General features: G+C 45.2%; 1 protein-coding gene across 1 annotated transcript in view; it reads right to left on the bottom strand.

The window, feature by feature from the left end:
• The window catches only part of LOC120060818 (transcription factor SOX-13-like), a 56,097-nt gene that overhangs the window by 38,036 nt on the left and 932 nt on the right, over positions 1 to 17,129 (bottom strand).

Below are 17,129 nucleotides of genomic sequence, written 5' to 3'. Positions count from 1 at the left end.
TCTCTCTCTCTCTGCGTTCCCCGTGTCCTCTCTCTCTCTCTCTGCGTTCCCTGTGTCCTCTCTCTCTCTCTCTGCGTTCCCTGTGTCCTCTCTCTCTCTCTCTCTGCGTTCCCTGTGTCCTCTCTCTCTCTCTCTCTGCGTTCCCTGTGTCCTCTCTCTCTCTCTCTCTGCGTTCCCTGTGTCCTCTCTCTCTCTCTCTCTGCGTTCCCCGTGTCCTCTCTCTCTCTCTGCGTTCCCCGTGTCCTCTCTCTCTCTCTGCGTTCCCCGTGTCCTCTCTCTCTCTCTGCGTTCCCCGTGTCCTCTCTCTCTCTCTGCGTTCCCCGTGTCCTCTCTCTCTCTCTGCGTTCCCCGTGTCCTCTCTCTCTCTCTCTGCGTTCCCTGTGTCCTCTCTCTCTCTCTCTGCGTTCCCTGTGTCCTCTCTCTCTCTCTCTGCGTTCCCTGTGTCCTCTCTCTCTCTCTCTGCGTTCCCTGTGTCCTCTCTCTCTCTCTCTGCGTTCCCTGTGTCCTCTCTCTCTCTCTCTGCGTTCCCTGTGTCCTCTCTCTCTCTCTGCGTTCCCCGTGTCCTCTCTCTCTCTCTGCGTTCCCCGTGTCCTCTCTCTCTCTCTGCGTTCCCTGTGTCCTCTCTCTCTCTCTCTGCGTTCCCTGTGTCCTCTCTCTCTCTCTCTGCGTTCCCTGTGTCCTCTCTCTCTCTCTCTGCGTTCCCTGTGTCCTCTCTCTCTCTCTCTGCGTTCCCTGTGTCCTCTCTCTCTCTCTGCGTTCCCCGTGTCCTCTCTCTCTCTCTCTGCGTTCCCCGTGTCCTCTCTCTCTCTCTCTGCGTTCCCTGTGTCCTCTCTCTCTCTCTCTGCGTTCCCTGTGTCCTCTCTCTCTCTCTCTGCGTTCCCTGTGTCCTCTCTCTCTCTCTCTGCGTTCCCTGTGTCCTCTCTCTCTCTCTCTGCGTTCCCTGTGTCCTCTCTCTCTCTCTCTGCGTTCCCTGTGTCCTCTCTCTCTCTCTCTGCGTTCCCCGTGTCCTCTCTCTCTCTCTGCGTTCCCCGTGTCCTCTCTCTCTCTGCGTTCCCCGTGTCCTCTCTCTCTCTGCGTTCCCTGTGTCCTCTCTCTCTCTGCGTTCCCTGTGTCCTCTCTCTCTCTGCGTTCCCTGTGTCCTCTCTCTCTCTGCGTTCCCTGTGTCCTCTCTCTCTCTGCGTTCCCTGTGTCCTCTCTCTCTCTGCGTTCCCTGTGTCCTCTCTCTCTCTGCGTTCCCTGTGTCCTCTCTCTCTCTGCGTTCCCTGTGTCCTCTCTCTCTCTGCGTTCCCTGTGTCCTCTCTCTCTCTGCGTTCCCTGTGTCCTCTCTCTCTCTGCGTTCCCTGTGTCCTCTCTCTCTCTGCGTTCCCTGTGTCCTCTCTCTCTCTGCGTTCCCTGTGTCCTCTCTCTCTCTGCGTTCCCCGTGTCCTCTCTCTCTCTCTGCGTTCCCCGTGTCCTCTCTCTCTCTGCGTTCCCTGTGTCCTCTCTCTCTGCGTTCCCTGTGTCCTCTCTCTCTGCGTTCCCTGTGTCCTCTCTCTCTGCGTTCCCTGTGTCCTCTCTCTCTGCGTTCCCTGTGTCCTCTCTCTCTGCGTTCCCTGTGTCCTCTCTCTCTGCGTTCCCTGTGTCCTCTCTCTCTCTCTCTGCGTTCCCTGTGTCCTCTCTCTCTCTCTCTGCGTTCCCTGTGTCCTCTCTCTCTCTCTCTGCGTTCCCTGTGTCCTCTCTCTCTCTCTCTGCGTTCCCTGTGTCCTCTCTCTCTCTCTCTGCGTTCCCTGTGTCCTCTCTCTCTCTCTCTGCGTTCCCCGTGTCCTCTCTCTCTCTCTGCGTTCCCCGTGTCCTCTCTCTCTCTCTGCGTTCCCCGTGTCCTCTCTCTCTCTCTGCGTTCCCCGTGTCCTCTCTCTCTCTCTGCGTTCCCCGTGTCCTCTCTCTCTCTCTCTGCGTTCCCTGTGTCCTCTCTCTCTCTCTCTGCGTTCCCCGTGTCCTCTCTCTCTCTCTGCGTTCCCCGTGTCCTCTCTCTCTCTCTCTGCGTTCCCTGTGTCCTCTCTCTCTCTCTCTGCGTTCCCCGTGTCCTCTCTCTCTCTCTGCGTTCCCCGTGTCCTCTCTCTCTCTCTGCGTTCCCCGTGTCCTCTCTCTCTCTCTGCGTTCCCCGTGTCCTCTCTCTCTCTGCGTTCCCTGTGTCCTCTCTCTCTCTGCGTTCCCTGTGTCCTCTCTCTCTCTGCGTTCCCTGTGTCCTCTCTCTCTCTGCGTTCCCTGTGTCCTCTCTCTCTCTCTGCGTTCCCCGTGTCCTCTCTCTCTCTGCGTTCCCTGTGTCCTCTCTCTCTGCGTTCCCTGTGTCCTCTCTCTCTGCGTTCCCTGTGTCCTCTCTCTCTGCGTTCCCTGTGTCCTCTCTCTCTGCGTTCCCTGTGTCCTCTCTCTCTGCGTTCCCTGTGTCCTCTCTCTCTGCGTTCCCTGTGTCCTCTCTCTCTCTCTGAGGAGGCTTTCTAAATAAGACATATAAATAGGCTGATGACACAACTGCACTTTTCACAAAAAGAGAGAAAGGAGAGAAGAAAAAAGAAGAGAAAGGAACTCTGGCTCTGGTGCAGTGGCTCCTTTCTTCTGCTTTTCAGAAACGCAGGTTAAAAAGCAGCCTTTTCATCCCTCTCTCATCCCTCTCTCTCGCTCTGTCATCTCTCTCCAACTTAGGAACAGGCAATGTATTGTGGTGGATAGCGGAAGGGTACTGTGGTATTTATCAGAAAAGAGAGGAGGAGGGAGGAGGACAAAACATACTCCCAATAAAGAGAAAGAACAAGAGAAGGGGAAGAAAGGATGTGTATGAAGGGCCCCTTTCGCAGAAAGTCCCCCCCTCCTCCCTCAAAAGGGGCAGGCACACACAATGTGCTGTTTCCTTTAGCCCCGACACACTTTATATCCTAGCCCCATTCAGGACGACTACTTTAGGGCACCCATGTGTGCACAGAGCATATGTGGCTGAGAGAGAGGATGTGTGTGTGTGTGTGTGTGTGTGTGTGTGTGTCCGTATAGATCTCTGTTTGCTGAGGGCCTTATAGACTGACAGGCCATGGCTCTAAGGCGTTGCCATGGAGATGTCTTTGTGCAGTAAGTTGCACAACAGGTGATTCTAAAGAAGGCTAGCTGAGCTGGTCTCAGTATTGAGAACTGCGGGAGGTGTGTGTGTGTGAGAGAGAGAGTGTGAGTGAGTGAGTGAGTGAGTGAGTGAGTGAGTGAGTGAGTGAGTGAGTGAGTAAGGTAGAGAGATTATACGAGGTGTTAGCCATTTTAGGATCCAGCTTGGCCCAGAGTTCTTAACTAGCTCCTTTATACACAGATCATGTCTAAAATCGCTTGGGCTTACCGGGCCACACTGCTTTACACACTAACATGTATCTAACCTCACCGAAAGAGACTGTGTGCATACGCATCAGAGTTTATCATATCTTCAACTCCAAGAGTGTAAAACCCCCCATATCACATTCAGTATTGCGAAATCTACTATAAAGTGAGAAAGAGCGAGAGAAAGAGGTACAAAACTGGTTCTTCTCCTTGGACTGGATAAACTTGGGTGAGCCAAAGCCATCCATACACGTACATGTCAGAAAGATACCGACATAAATTAAATTAAACAAACATCAAAGCCTCTGCAGTCAGAGAACAACTTAAATAACAAGACAACGTCATAGGCTATGGATTAACAACAAGGAACCCAATCAATCATTACAGGGGTGTGCACAGATAAAGATGGTTTAAGAAATCAACACTCTTTTATGGAAACTTAGGGCTAAAAGTTTGTTTTCAATACATGATGAGATACGTGTTCTTTTTGGCTTTGTCCAAGATGGAATGAAGGGTAATTCCTTTTGATAAAGGGGGCGGCAGGTAGCCTAGTGGTTAGAGCGTTGGACTAGTAACCGAAAGGTTGCAAGATCGAATCCCCGAGCTGACAAGGTCAAATCTGTCGTTCTGCCCCTGAACAAGGAAGTTAACCCACTGTTCCTAGGGCATCATTGAAAATAAGAATTTGTTCTTAACTGACTTGCCTAGTTAAATAAAAAAAAATAAAAAAATAAAGTTCTGCTCTGATCAAGTTTTTATTTAGGGTCTAATCTAGAGCCTAAAATAGCCTGTTTTCTGGATTTATAATATACTCTTTTGCACTGCTTATCCGTTGAACAAACTTTGTTTGTAATTGGTGAAATGGTCTTGGACAGATTTACAGTAACAATACATTATTATTTTTCAGATGCATTTCCTGGTATTTTACATGCTGTCCAAATCCATATTTAAATAGAGGTGCGATAGCTATGATGGATAAAGATAGGCTATGAATCACTTGTAGCTAACCAGCTACATTTACACTCTAAGAAATACTCTACAGTGTGACATTTTCTGTCTGTTAATGTAGAACAGGGGTAGGCAATGCTGTTCCTGGAGTACCGGGTACTGCAACATTCTCCAACTAGGCACCACACCAGACCAACTGAGCTAATTTATCAGTTCAGTTATTGACAAAAAAATGAAACATACCTGGTCTTCTAGGTTGGTTAAATCAAAACCAGAAGTGCCTGCGACACTCCAGGACCAGGGTTGCCTACCCCTGATAGAGGTATATTTAACTGACACTCCAGGACCAGGGTTGCCTACCCCTGATATAGAGGTATATTTAACTGACACTCCAGGACCAGGGTTGCCTACCCCTGATATAGAGGTATATTTAACTGACACTCCAGGACCAGGGTTGCCTACCCCTGATATAGAGGTATATTTAACTGACACTCCAGGACCAGGGTTGCCTACCCCTGATATAGAGGTATATTTAACTGACAGAACAATGAATGGCGGCTTATTTATTTATTTTATTTCACCTTTATTTAACCAGGTAGGCTAGATGAGAACAAGTTCTCATTTGCAACTGCGACCTGGCCAAGATAAAGCATAGTATGCTTACCCAATGTTAACTTGTATGCCTCTCCCTAACCTCATTGGAACTATAACTAACTTTAATCTTAACCCTTGTCCTTATTTAGAGTTTGCCTAACTTAAGTTTTTGTTTTACCACTTGAATACCCCAGGGGCAGACTGGCCAGCTGGCATTTCGGGCAAATGCCAGATGGTTTGGTACATTTTTATCCCAGTGGGCCTGTCTAAATAGTTTTTTTTGCACAAATGATCATGACCTTAAAGGGCATGTAGCAGCCATTTCTCAATGCCAGAAAAACATATAATAGTAACTTAGAGAACCCCAAGAAAACATTCCCAAATTAAATACAATTTTATAATACTGTAATATTGTTCTAAAAAAGTTGGGTTTGAGGTTCTCCCCAAATTAGCTCTAACAATCCCACAATGCCCTGTGGTCAGCATCACACAGTGAGGAAATACAAATCCATGCTCACCCTTCACATCAAGTGCTTCATATAAAAATTACAAAAAAAGGGTGGATAAGTAGGGTGTAGCAACACTTACTATGCAAATGTATGTTATGCCTCTATGGCTACACATATTAAACACTTAGTAAAAAGTGGGATACATTTGTGAGAATGAGTATCTACCAACAACATGGCATATAAAGTATCACAAACAGCCAGCAGCACCAAAAGAGAGAGCATTATCAGGGCTTCACCGGATAAGTGAAAGAGCTCCCTCTACTACATCTATGCTAACTTTAGCTAGCTATAGAGCTACGGCATTTAGCTCGTCTAAATAACGCTAAAGTAACCAAATGACCTTGTCTGCCAGCTGTTAGTAGCTAACTGCTGGTGCTGTCATACTAAAGATAGTACAAGCATATGGGAAAAGAGTAGTTTTGGTCGAGATGGAGGTTAATGTTTCTGTATAGAGCCCTGTGGTTGGGGCCAAAACTGTATGCGTGTCTGTGTGTGGGGATGGCGGGCTAAACCGAAATGCAACGTGTCGGCATTGTTTTCCATCATGGATCTGATGGCATTTCGGAGAAAAGGAGCTAGGTTCTCTTTAAAAGAGTGGATTGTGGATTTTGCTCAAAGTTTATTTCTGTAGCTTGCCGCACGAGTTGTGTTTTTGGCTGTCTGCACTTGGGCTCTCGGTGTGTGTGGATAACCCGTTGGATGGTGTCTGTGGTGCTTCTTTTGGAGAAGACATGCTTTCTTTGGAGGGATGGATTGTGGATTTTGTTCAGTGGAAATTCTTTTTTTTAAATCATCTTAGGATCAATGTTGTCACAGTTGCTTCTTGTTGAAGAGGCATCGGCTAACATTAGCTTGCTATAGCTAGCTATCATCTTCCTCCGTTTCTGAATGAATTTGTGGCTATTTCTTTCTAACAGGCAAAATAAAGTGAGCTAGATTTTGTTTGTGTACTGACGTATCGATACCATAACTAAGTTTGTCACTGATATGGGCTAGAAAATATCCTAAAGCTAGCCAGCTAGACAGTGATAGCCACAAGCTAAAACCAGGGAGAAGCTGTTGGCTTGATACTGTTCACTCAAATATGTTTTTTCCACATGTAATTGAGGAAATTAGATTATTATTCAATAAAAATGTAATTGTGTCAATATTGTTACGCACGCCTCTGTGAAGAGGGAACGCAACACCCTGCTACAACTCAACTCCCCGTGAAGTGAAAGAGGTATGGACTGTAGGTGTGAGAAAGGACGACAAAAGGCAGAATTGACCGTTTACTAGGATTTTATTCCTTTACAGGGTAATATGGGGGAAAAGGGGCTGGACGGAACCAAAGCAAAGAAAGTAAATGTCAAAGCCCCCCTCTCCTATCTAACCTGCCTACCCACTAATTACTCTGAATATTGCAGAAAAATCCTCAGATGTTTTCCATACTAAAAACGTGAAGTACCATTTGGTGTGAACTAGCTTACCATGTACAGTAGGCTAACCATGAGTCATCAAAATTACAATCTTGCAATCTGGCCTTTCCAGCAGTATTTTTGTACAATTGTAAACAAACATTTTTTCAAGTTAGTTATTATAAACCGGGTGGTGAGAGCCCTGAATGCTGATTGGATGAAAACGGGTGCATCAGACCATATACCACAGGTATGACCAACATTTTATTTTTACTAATCTAATTACGTTGGTAACCAGTTTATAATAGCAATAAGGGCGACAGGTAGCCTAGTGATTAGAGCGTTGGACTTGGACCGAAAGGTTGCAAGATCGAATCCTCGATCTGACAAGGTAAAAATCTATCGTTCTGCCCCTGAACAAGGCGGTTAACCCACTGTTCCTAGGCCGTCATTGAAAATAAGAATTTGTTCTTAACTGACTTGCCTGGTTAAATAAAAGGTAAAATAAAAAATAATAGCAATAAGGCTCCTCTGGGGTTAGATATATATGGCCAACACGGCATTGCGTCGGGCCTAAGAACAGCCCTTAGCCCTGAAATATTGGCCATATACACCACACCCCCTCATGCCTTATTGATTAAATATACAGCACCGACTACATAAATATCTGATACGGTGCATTATCTGCTGGGCCGGTGTGGGGGCCTCAAAGAAGAAGAAAAAAAACTGGTCCGGTGTGTTAAAAATGCCAGGGACGATTTCTGGTCCCAGTCCACCCCTGGAATACACCTATATAATATGTGGAAATCTTACAAAAACAGCCATAATATTTCAAAAAAATACATGTCACTTAATCCAAAATGTGCTTACTTTAATTGAATAATTAAATAGAGGATTTGAGAGAATGAATCCTACTGAATTGACCGTAATATGGTTGTTTTTCCACAGTTAAGGTTATTTATTTAAGCACGGTTACGTTCACATTTAGTGCTGGACAATGGCTCAGAGAGACCTTCACTGACAAAGTTAATAAACAAACAAAAAGCACAACAAAAAAAGACGAACACACAGTTCTTTATTCGTTTTCACTGATTCCAAAAGAGATGCAAATCATTCTTCAGACAGCTGTGGAAAAAAATAAAACTGTCTCTGGTCATTTGCAAATTGCCACACACACACACACACTGAGGTGTGTGTCCGGCGATGAGGAATTAAACTTAACGGTACAAGCAATCTGTTGTGTATGTTGTTCAAACACCCAGGGGAAAGGCATGTAAATGGAGCAGGAAACTAGTGGGTTATAATGCTGTGCTGTTTAGGTGGGTGCTGATCAATAGAGTGTTTGTGAATTCTCCTGATGGGAGATAAACAAATCCACTGGACACTGGGTTGTGACAACCAACAGGTGATATTCACCACCCTCACACACCTGACAGCCACAACACACATATATTTGTATCCGAGGGGCCACACCAGGACGGCAACCATGCAAATGTTCATGGTTAATAATAACAAAAAAGTGTATCAGAAACAAATTCAGAATATTTTGGGAGTAGGCCATTTATGAACTATTACTACTCCATAAAGAACTTCTACAGTACAATACTGTAAAGTTGCTAAATATTAAGATATTGCATATTCTGTCAAGAGTTAATGTATTTTTATTTATGTATATATTTAGACTTCATTGAACAAGGCCAGTCCCATTGAGATAAATCGGGTGTATTTGTAAATTCACCCTGGCAATCTACTCTGATTTCAGAGCACTCTGGGTTGAGAGTACCAGAGCGCAGAATAATTGAGCAATTAACAGAAGCCCTAAACTCCGTTGTTATAAAAGATGAACAGTAAACATCCGCAAAAAAAATTAAATTAAATTGTTGCCAGTAACACAGTTACAGTCACTAACCCTCTTGATAACATGAAAACACTAACCAGGTCCGCTAGGGCGAGTAAAATGTTTAGTGAGGTGTTCTCACATTTGTGTCTGGAAGTAGCAAGCTAGCCAACTTTAGCCAGTTAGCTTGGGTGCTTGACTGCCGTTGTGAGGTCAGAACCCTCAGATCAACCCTACTCCTCAGCCAGAGAGTCCAGTGTGAGGTCAGAACCCTCAGATCAACCCTACTCCTCGGCCAGAGAGTCCAGTGTGAGGTCAGAACCCTCAGATCAATCCTACTCCTCGGCCAGAGAGTCCAGTGTGAGGTCAGAACCCTCAGATCAATCCTACTCCTCGGCCAGAGAGTCCAGTGTGAGGTCAGAACCCTCAGATCAATCCTACTCCTCGGCCAGCCTATTGTACGTTCTGAACCCTACTCCTCAGCCAGAGCGTCCAGTGTGAGGTCAGAACCCTCAGATCAACCCTACTCCTCGGCCAGCCCATTGTGCGTTCTGAACCCTACTCCTCGGCCAGAGAGTCCAGTGTGAGGTCAGAACCCTCAGATCAATCCTACTCCTCGGCCAGCCTATTGTACGTTCTGAACCCTACTCCTCAGCCAGAGCGTCCAGTGTGCGCTTTGAACGCGCCGAATTTCTAAGAAGGCCCAGAGCGCACTGATAGCAGGGGTATTCAACCGGTGGTCCCAAAACCCACAATTTTATTTATATATATGTTTTTAAGTATCGTAAGCAACAACAGAATAAACACATTTTGAATGACATTCCTATATAAAAATATAATTTCTTCAGAATGATGTCAACTTTATATCTCATCTCCTCATATTGATCAAATTACACTCATTGGAGCCAATTACACTCACTGGAGTATCTGACATAGGCTTTGAAACAGCACCAGCGAACAGGCTACCTGTGCAGAGCAGGCTACGTACGCGTGCAGAGCAGGCTACCAGTACAGAACAGGCTACCAGTGCAGAAAGTGCCGCTAGCTGCTGGTAAGCTTTCTTGACTTGGACATATATTTTTAACCAGCTGCCCATTAACCAGCTGCTGTTAGCAAAACATGTGTTGAGTTAACCTATTAGCTAGAAAGGTATATTAGAGTTGAAAATTCTTCTTCCAGGAAGGTCAAAATAATTTAAACTAATCTACGAAATCTAGTCATTTTAAAAATGTTGATTACTTCTCCTTGTCATGATCATTCACCTGATAATAAGACGTGATATATTTTTGCTGACGTATGATGGTGGCCCCTGGGGTCGCCAGTTAGCCTGGGAGGGGGTCGCCAGTTAGCCTGGGAGGGGGTCGCCAGTTAGCCTGGGAGGGGGTCCCAGGACAAGGAATGGTTGAAGTGCTCTACTTGTGAACAGGGAGTATCACAATCATCCATACAAATACTATACAGTGACATTCCATTAACCACAGAACAACATAAAGAGACGTAAAGATTTGTATTGTGTGAAATGTGCTGCCTCTCCTCATCTGTGTCTTGGGAAATGCATTGGCGAGAGCAGTCCAATATTGTTACCTACAGTCACACCAGTCACCCATTAACAACTTATGGTGATGGGAAATATTAGATGTTCTTTAATGTGGTTGGATTTTACAGGAAGACTGTCTAAAATATATTGCTTATGGTTGTCTAAACATAAATTGACAATTCAACACTTAAATAGTATGTTTGGCCATTCCATATAATTTGTATTTTTTTCTTATAGACTTGTGAGAGAAGAGTCAGTCATACATTGCCGAATGAATTAAGTAAAATTCCACTGTCTGATGTTGCATCGCTCACGTTACACAAACAATGAAATGGGCGAAACAAAACATTTGAACCAACAAAAGATCCTCCTGAAATCTATTTAGATAGCGGCATGGCGAAACCTGCCTTGGTCCTGTAGCAGCTTGCTTTTTGAAGCAGCGCCCCACCTAGTGCCCTCTGCACTAACACACACCTGCAGAAGGTACAGGATCACACACACACACACATGTATTCTGAGAGGGATTAAAAGCTGTTTAGCTGTGGCATGAGAAAGTAAAAGCAGCCTTCACAGCAGCTTCCGTTCTTTCTTGTTCAGACTGATTTATTACCGTTAGTGAATAGCTCCCTATAGTAGAACACGTCACCGGCTTCTAACAGCACTACAGACCCCTGAATCTACACCCACGGTTCACACCAAGGTAAAAATGCACAATACAACACCAGGTGTGGTTGACATTATTCCCAGAAATGACCAGAGTTAGGAGATAGAGGAAAAGATGTGTCTACCATGAAGCATCCTTCAATAACACTACATTCAGACACCTGTAGAAAACACATCATAGACTGTATGATGTTAAAGACAAGGGTTCGCCATCTGGGGGAATATTTAGAAGAGAAATATAGATCAATTGCTGACAAAACTTGGGGGGGCGGGGGGGGTTTAAAAAATAATAATATTCACCCGCAGGCCAAATTCTGAGCAATTGTTTGCTCAAAGTGATTTTAAATTTGGGGAATCTGTTCCAAAGTATTCCCATGCATAATAGAGAGATACATGTGATCATATACAAATGTAAACGGAGTTTGAAAATATTGTTTTAGTCAAATATTATACAGTGTATAATATATCATATCACCCTGCATACCACTGCTGGCTTGCTTCTGAAGCTAAGCAGGGTTGGTCCTGGTCAGGCCCTGGATGGGAGACCAGATGCTGCTGGAAGTGGTGTTGGAGGGCCAGTAGGAGGCACTCTTTCCTCTGGTCTAAACAAAGATCCCAATGCCCCAGGGCAGTGATTGGGGACACTGCTCTGTGTAGGGTGCCGTCTTTCGGATGGGACGTTAAATGGGTGTCCTGACTCTCTGAGGTCATTAAAGATCCCATGGCACTTATCGTAAGAGTAGGGGTGTTAACCCCGGTGTCCTGGCTAAATTCCCAATCTGGCCCTCAACCATCACGGTCACCTAATAATCCCCAGTTTACAATTGGCTCATTCATCCCCCTCCTCTCCCCTGTAACTATTCCCCAGGTCGTTGCTGCAAATGAGAACGTGTTCTCAGTCAACTTACCTGGTAAAATAACGGATAAATAAATAAAGTGTCTGTTTGGGCTTCTTGCTGTCAATTTGCAGTCCACAAATTATTATTATGTTCCGGGCCCCTGAGCGTCCCCTCAAGAAAGAAATTGGCCCGCGGCTGAATCTAGTAACGATGCCTGTTACAGACTGTTGTGACATTATGCTGTATTAATAACTGGCACAAAAATCTAACAAAGAGACACCATACAAATGAGATGACTGGAAAACAGAAAAATAAACAGGCAAAGTGCAACTTTAACCCAACAAACACAAACAGTTCAGTGCGCCACAAACAAGATGTAGTGCCTTAGTTGGAACTTTATAACGTCGCAAATGGAAAACACTCATGGATTAAACTTATTGTCAGTCATTTTGCTTCATAATACTGTATATTAATGACTGAAGTGGAACCAGTTGGTGGAAAGGAGTCTTACCTTGAAATGTCTAAGAGAGGCTGATATGCAGGGCAGCAGGTAAGATGTGTTCTCTATTGTTGGACTCTACTGACTGAGCTATTTTGACCGAGTTAACTGACTGTGTTGTGTCTCTTCTGAGAGCTCTATAAGCAATGCTATGCTATGTTTTCCCCAATAAGGTACCACTCACCACCGAGACTGTGTGTGTGTGTACGCATGAGATGAGGTGTTAGAGGGAGGGGTCGGAGATGAATCAAAAGTCAATGATCTCCTAACTCTCCTCCAGAGTATGAAGTCTGCATCGACCAATCAGTGGAACAAAACACTAAACTGGGTTTCCTGTGATGAGGCCAGTGAAAGCCAGCATCATGACACAAAACCCTTTTTTCTAGCAAATGTTATTTTTCAGAGGAACCCCTGTGTTAAGATAGCTAGCGTTGAAGTGGTGCATTTCAGAGTTCGGTACAAAGATCAGGTAGCTAATAAAATCAAAGCATATTATAAAATATTACCTCAAGATCTCTCTAAATCATATCATACCTCAATAAGGAAAGAGCCCAAAAACATGTGAACTCTCACACACACAGAGCAATGGTGTGTAAAACACAATTTTCTTCCATTGCAATGCCTCTTTAACCTAGTTTGCACTGAACTAACACACTTAGTCAAATGTAGTCAATGATTACTGCCCTCTTTGTCAATATTCTATCATTCTCATCCTCTCTCACACGTCGATAAATCTGCCTGGCTCATTAATCATGGGGTTTGAGTCTCAGATCCAACAGGAGACAACATGCACTTCCATTTCACCACAGGCCTTTCACTCCCCTCATTATAGACACAAGCACGCCTTATCCCTCTGCCCTGTGACACCCTTCCCACAACATCACTGACACACAAATGTCAAAAAAAAAAAAAAAGTGTCAGAGGTGATTTAAAACATCCATTTAACTTGTCAAGGACTGAATAAGTGTGTGTTCCATGTGTATTCAGTTTTTAATGACAAATGCATCATATTGTTTAATGACTTGATGATCCAAGGACATTTGCATAATACATTCTATGGATCACAGCAACCAATCTATCACTTTTTATTTGATCTGAACACAACACACAGGGGGAGCACACACTTCTGTCTCCACTGTGGTGTGTCTCTGTGGACCCCTGGTTCAATAGGACAGGGAGAACAATGCAGACTGCCACAGAAAAAGAAAGACAACAATCTTTGTCTGCTCTGCTGCCCTTATGGACCTGCTTGGTGTATAGGAGATGGGCCACACACACACACAAAGGCAACAAAAACACACACAAACACACACAAACTGCCCTGAGTTCTTAAACTTAGCCAATAGAAATGAAGTGGAGCAGAAACATATATCACTGTGTCACTACAGACCAACACTCAGAGAGACAGCCTATAGAACAGCTGGATACATTTCAACAATAGGTCATTCATAGTTTCTCTATTCAGCAGGTAATCATTGACTATGCTTTATTTAGCAAGAAGGTGTAAAGACTCTTTCAATAGAACTTGACCGATAGGTCAAACTTGATAGGTGACTCGAAGACTGACTTGGAGAGAGAAAGTGCATCCAGGTCACCTCTCATCCTGTGTGAACCCTTTCACCTGGAGGCGCATCCTCAGAGAGAGAAGAGGGGATGCTAGAGGTCAACCCTCTCCTTGTTAGAGCAGCACACACAGCCCGTCAGTTACTCTGGTTCATTTCCACACCGGAACTGTGTGTGTGTTTCTGCAGAGGTAGGTGCGCCCGCTGAAATGTTTGACAGTGGAGACAGAGACAGTGACAGCTGAGACAGTACAGCGTGAACATGGAGTCAGCTCTCTGCTGTTTCCAGACTGTCAGTCCCTTTTCCCTTCTCTGCCTGCTTTAACACAGACCCTCTTCTCTGTAGGCTAAAGACAAACTGGAACTCAACACAGCCATTAGGGCTAGCCATTGGGCAAGAGCAAATAAGACTGTCTCTCTCTCTCGCTGTGTGTGTCAGAGAGAATGAGACAAAACAGAGTGGGAATGAGGACGGCAAAGAAAAGAGAATAAGAAAAGCGAGTGAGGAATAGATATGGACAGAAAGAAAGGTCAGGGACTCCCCACTGACGGACAGCTTTGTGTGCAGCCAGTCACTGTAAAGGCGAACACACACTCTGGCTCTCTCAGATACACACTGAGGCCATAGGCTGGAAACGAAAGCCTTAAATCATCTCAAATTATGTAACTTCAGACTTCACAGTCCCATCACACACACACATAGACCTAAACACAGTCCCATCACACACAGACCTAAACACAGTCCCATCACACACACACACACCACACACATAGACCTAAGCACAGTCCCATCACACACACACATACACACATAGACCTAAACACAGTCCCATCACACACATAGACCTAAACGCAGTCCCATCACACACACACACATAGACACACCTAAACACAGTCCCATCACACACATACAGACCTAAACACAGTCCCATCACACACACACACATAGACCTAAGCACAGTCCCATCACACACACACACACACACACACACACATAGACCTAAACACAGTCCCATCACACACACACATAGACCTAAACACAGTCCCATCACACACACACACACATAGACCTAAGCACAGTCCCATCACACACACACACACACACACACACACACACACACACACACACACACACACACACACACACACACACACACACACACACACACACACACACACACACACACACACACACACACACACACACACACACACACACACACACACACACACACACCTACCTAAGCACAGTCCCATCACACACACACACACATAGACCTAAACACAGTCCCATCACACACACACATAGACCTAAACACAGTCCCATCACACACACACACACCACACACATAGACCTAAGCACAGTCCCATCACACACACACATAGACCTAAACACAGTCCCATCACACACATAGACCTAAACACAGTCCCATCACACACACACACATAGACCTAAACACAGTCCCATCACACACACACACATAGACCTAAACACAGTCCCATCACACACACACACATAGACCTAAACACAGTCCCATCACACACACACACACACAGACCTAAACACAGTCCCATCACACACACACATAGACCTAAACACAGTCCCATCACACACACACATAGACCTAAACACAGTCCCATCACACACACACACACATAGACCTAAGCACAGTCCCATCACACACACACATACACACATAGACCTAAACACAGTCCCATCACACACACACACATAGACCTAAACACAGTCCCATCACACATACACCTAAACACAGTCCCATCACACACACACACACACACACCTAAACACAGTCCCATCACACACACACACACATACACCTAAACACAGTCCCATCACACACACACACACACACACACACACACACACACACACACAGACCTAAACACAGTCCCATCACACACACACATAGACCTAAACACAGTCCCATCACACACACACACACACACACACACAGACCTAAACACAGTCCCATCACACACACACACACACACACACACACACACACACACACACAGACCTAAACACAGTCCCATCACACACACACACACACACACACACACAGACCTAAACACAGTCCCATCACACACACACACACACACACACACAGACCTAAACACAGTCCCATCATACACATACAGACCTAAACACAGTCCCATCACACACACACATACACCTAAACACAGTCCCATCACACACACCTAAACACAGTCCCATCACACACACACACACAGACCTAAACACAGTCCCATCATACACATACAGACCTAAACACAGTCCCATCACACACACACATACACCTAAACACAGTCCCATCACACACACCTAAACACAGTCCCATCACACACACACATACAGACCTAAACACAGTCCCATCACACACACACACACACACATAGACCTAAACACAGTCCCATCACACACACACACACATAGACCTAAGCACAGTCCCATCACACACACACATACACCTAAACACAGTCCCATCACACACACCTAAACACAGTCCCATCACACACACACACATAGACCTAAACACAGTCCCATCACACATACACCTAAACACAGTCCCATCACACACACACACAGACCTAAACACAGTCCCATCACACACACACACACATAGACCTAAGCACAGTCCCATCACACACACACACACACACACACACACATAGACCTAAACACAGTCCCATCACACACACACACACATAGACCTAAGCACAGTCCCATCACACACACACACACACACACACACACACACACACACACACACACACACACACATAGACCTAAACACAGTCCCATCACACACACACACACACAGACCTAAACACAGTCCCATCACACACACACAGACCTAAACACAGTCCCATCACACACACACTGACCTAAACACAGTCCCATCACACACATACATACAGACCTAAACACAGTCCCATCACACACATACATACAGACCTAAACACAGTCCCATCATACACACAGTACCCAGACCAAGCATGCTCAACACACATAACCAAACACACAGTAGGGTATGCCTACCCAGACCATGCACACTACAGAGTGACATACTTTGCTTATAAAACTTGCACGATGCACACACATTGTCCATGAAGACATCTCTGCTGTCTAGTGCTGTCAATCAACTTATTCCAGCCATCAAGACTGAACACCAATAAAGATGCCTCGTCTGGCTCAATGAGCATGTTCTGTCACCTCCACCCAGAGCTATGTCCATATGATCTAGAAGAGCAGATTGCACATACTCTACAAATGGTAAAACTTTACTGAATTATGACGCATGTTCTCTTTCCTTACCTATTCCAACCAATCCTCCAACTCTACCAAAACTACAAAGATCTACACATCCAAACACCCAGGGGCGGACTGGGACC

Source organism: Salvelinus namaycush, chromosome 2, assembly GCF_016432855.1.
Source record: "Salvelinus namaycush isolate Seneca chromosome 2, SaNama_1.0, whole genome shotgun sequence".
Lineage (NCBI taxonomy): Eukaryota > Metazoa > Chordata > Actinopteri > Salmoniformes > Salmonidae > Salvelinus > Salvelinus namaycush.
This window is presented reverse-complemented; position numbering and strand designations above follow the sequence as displayed.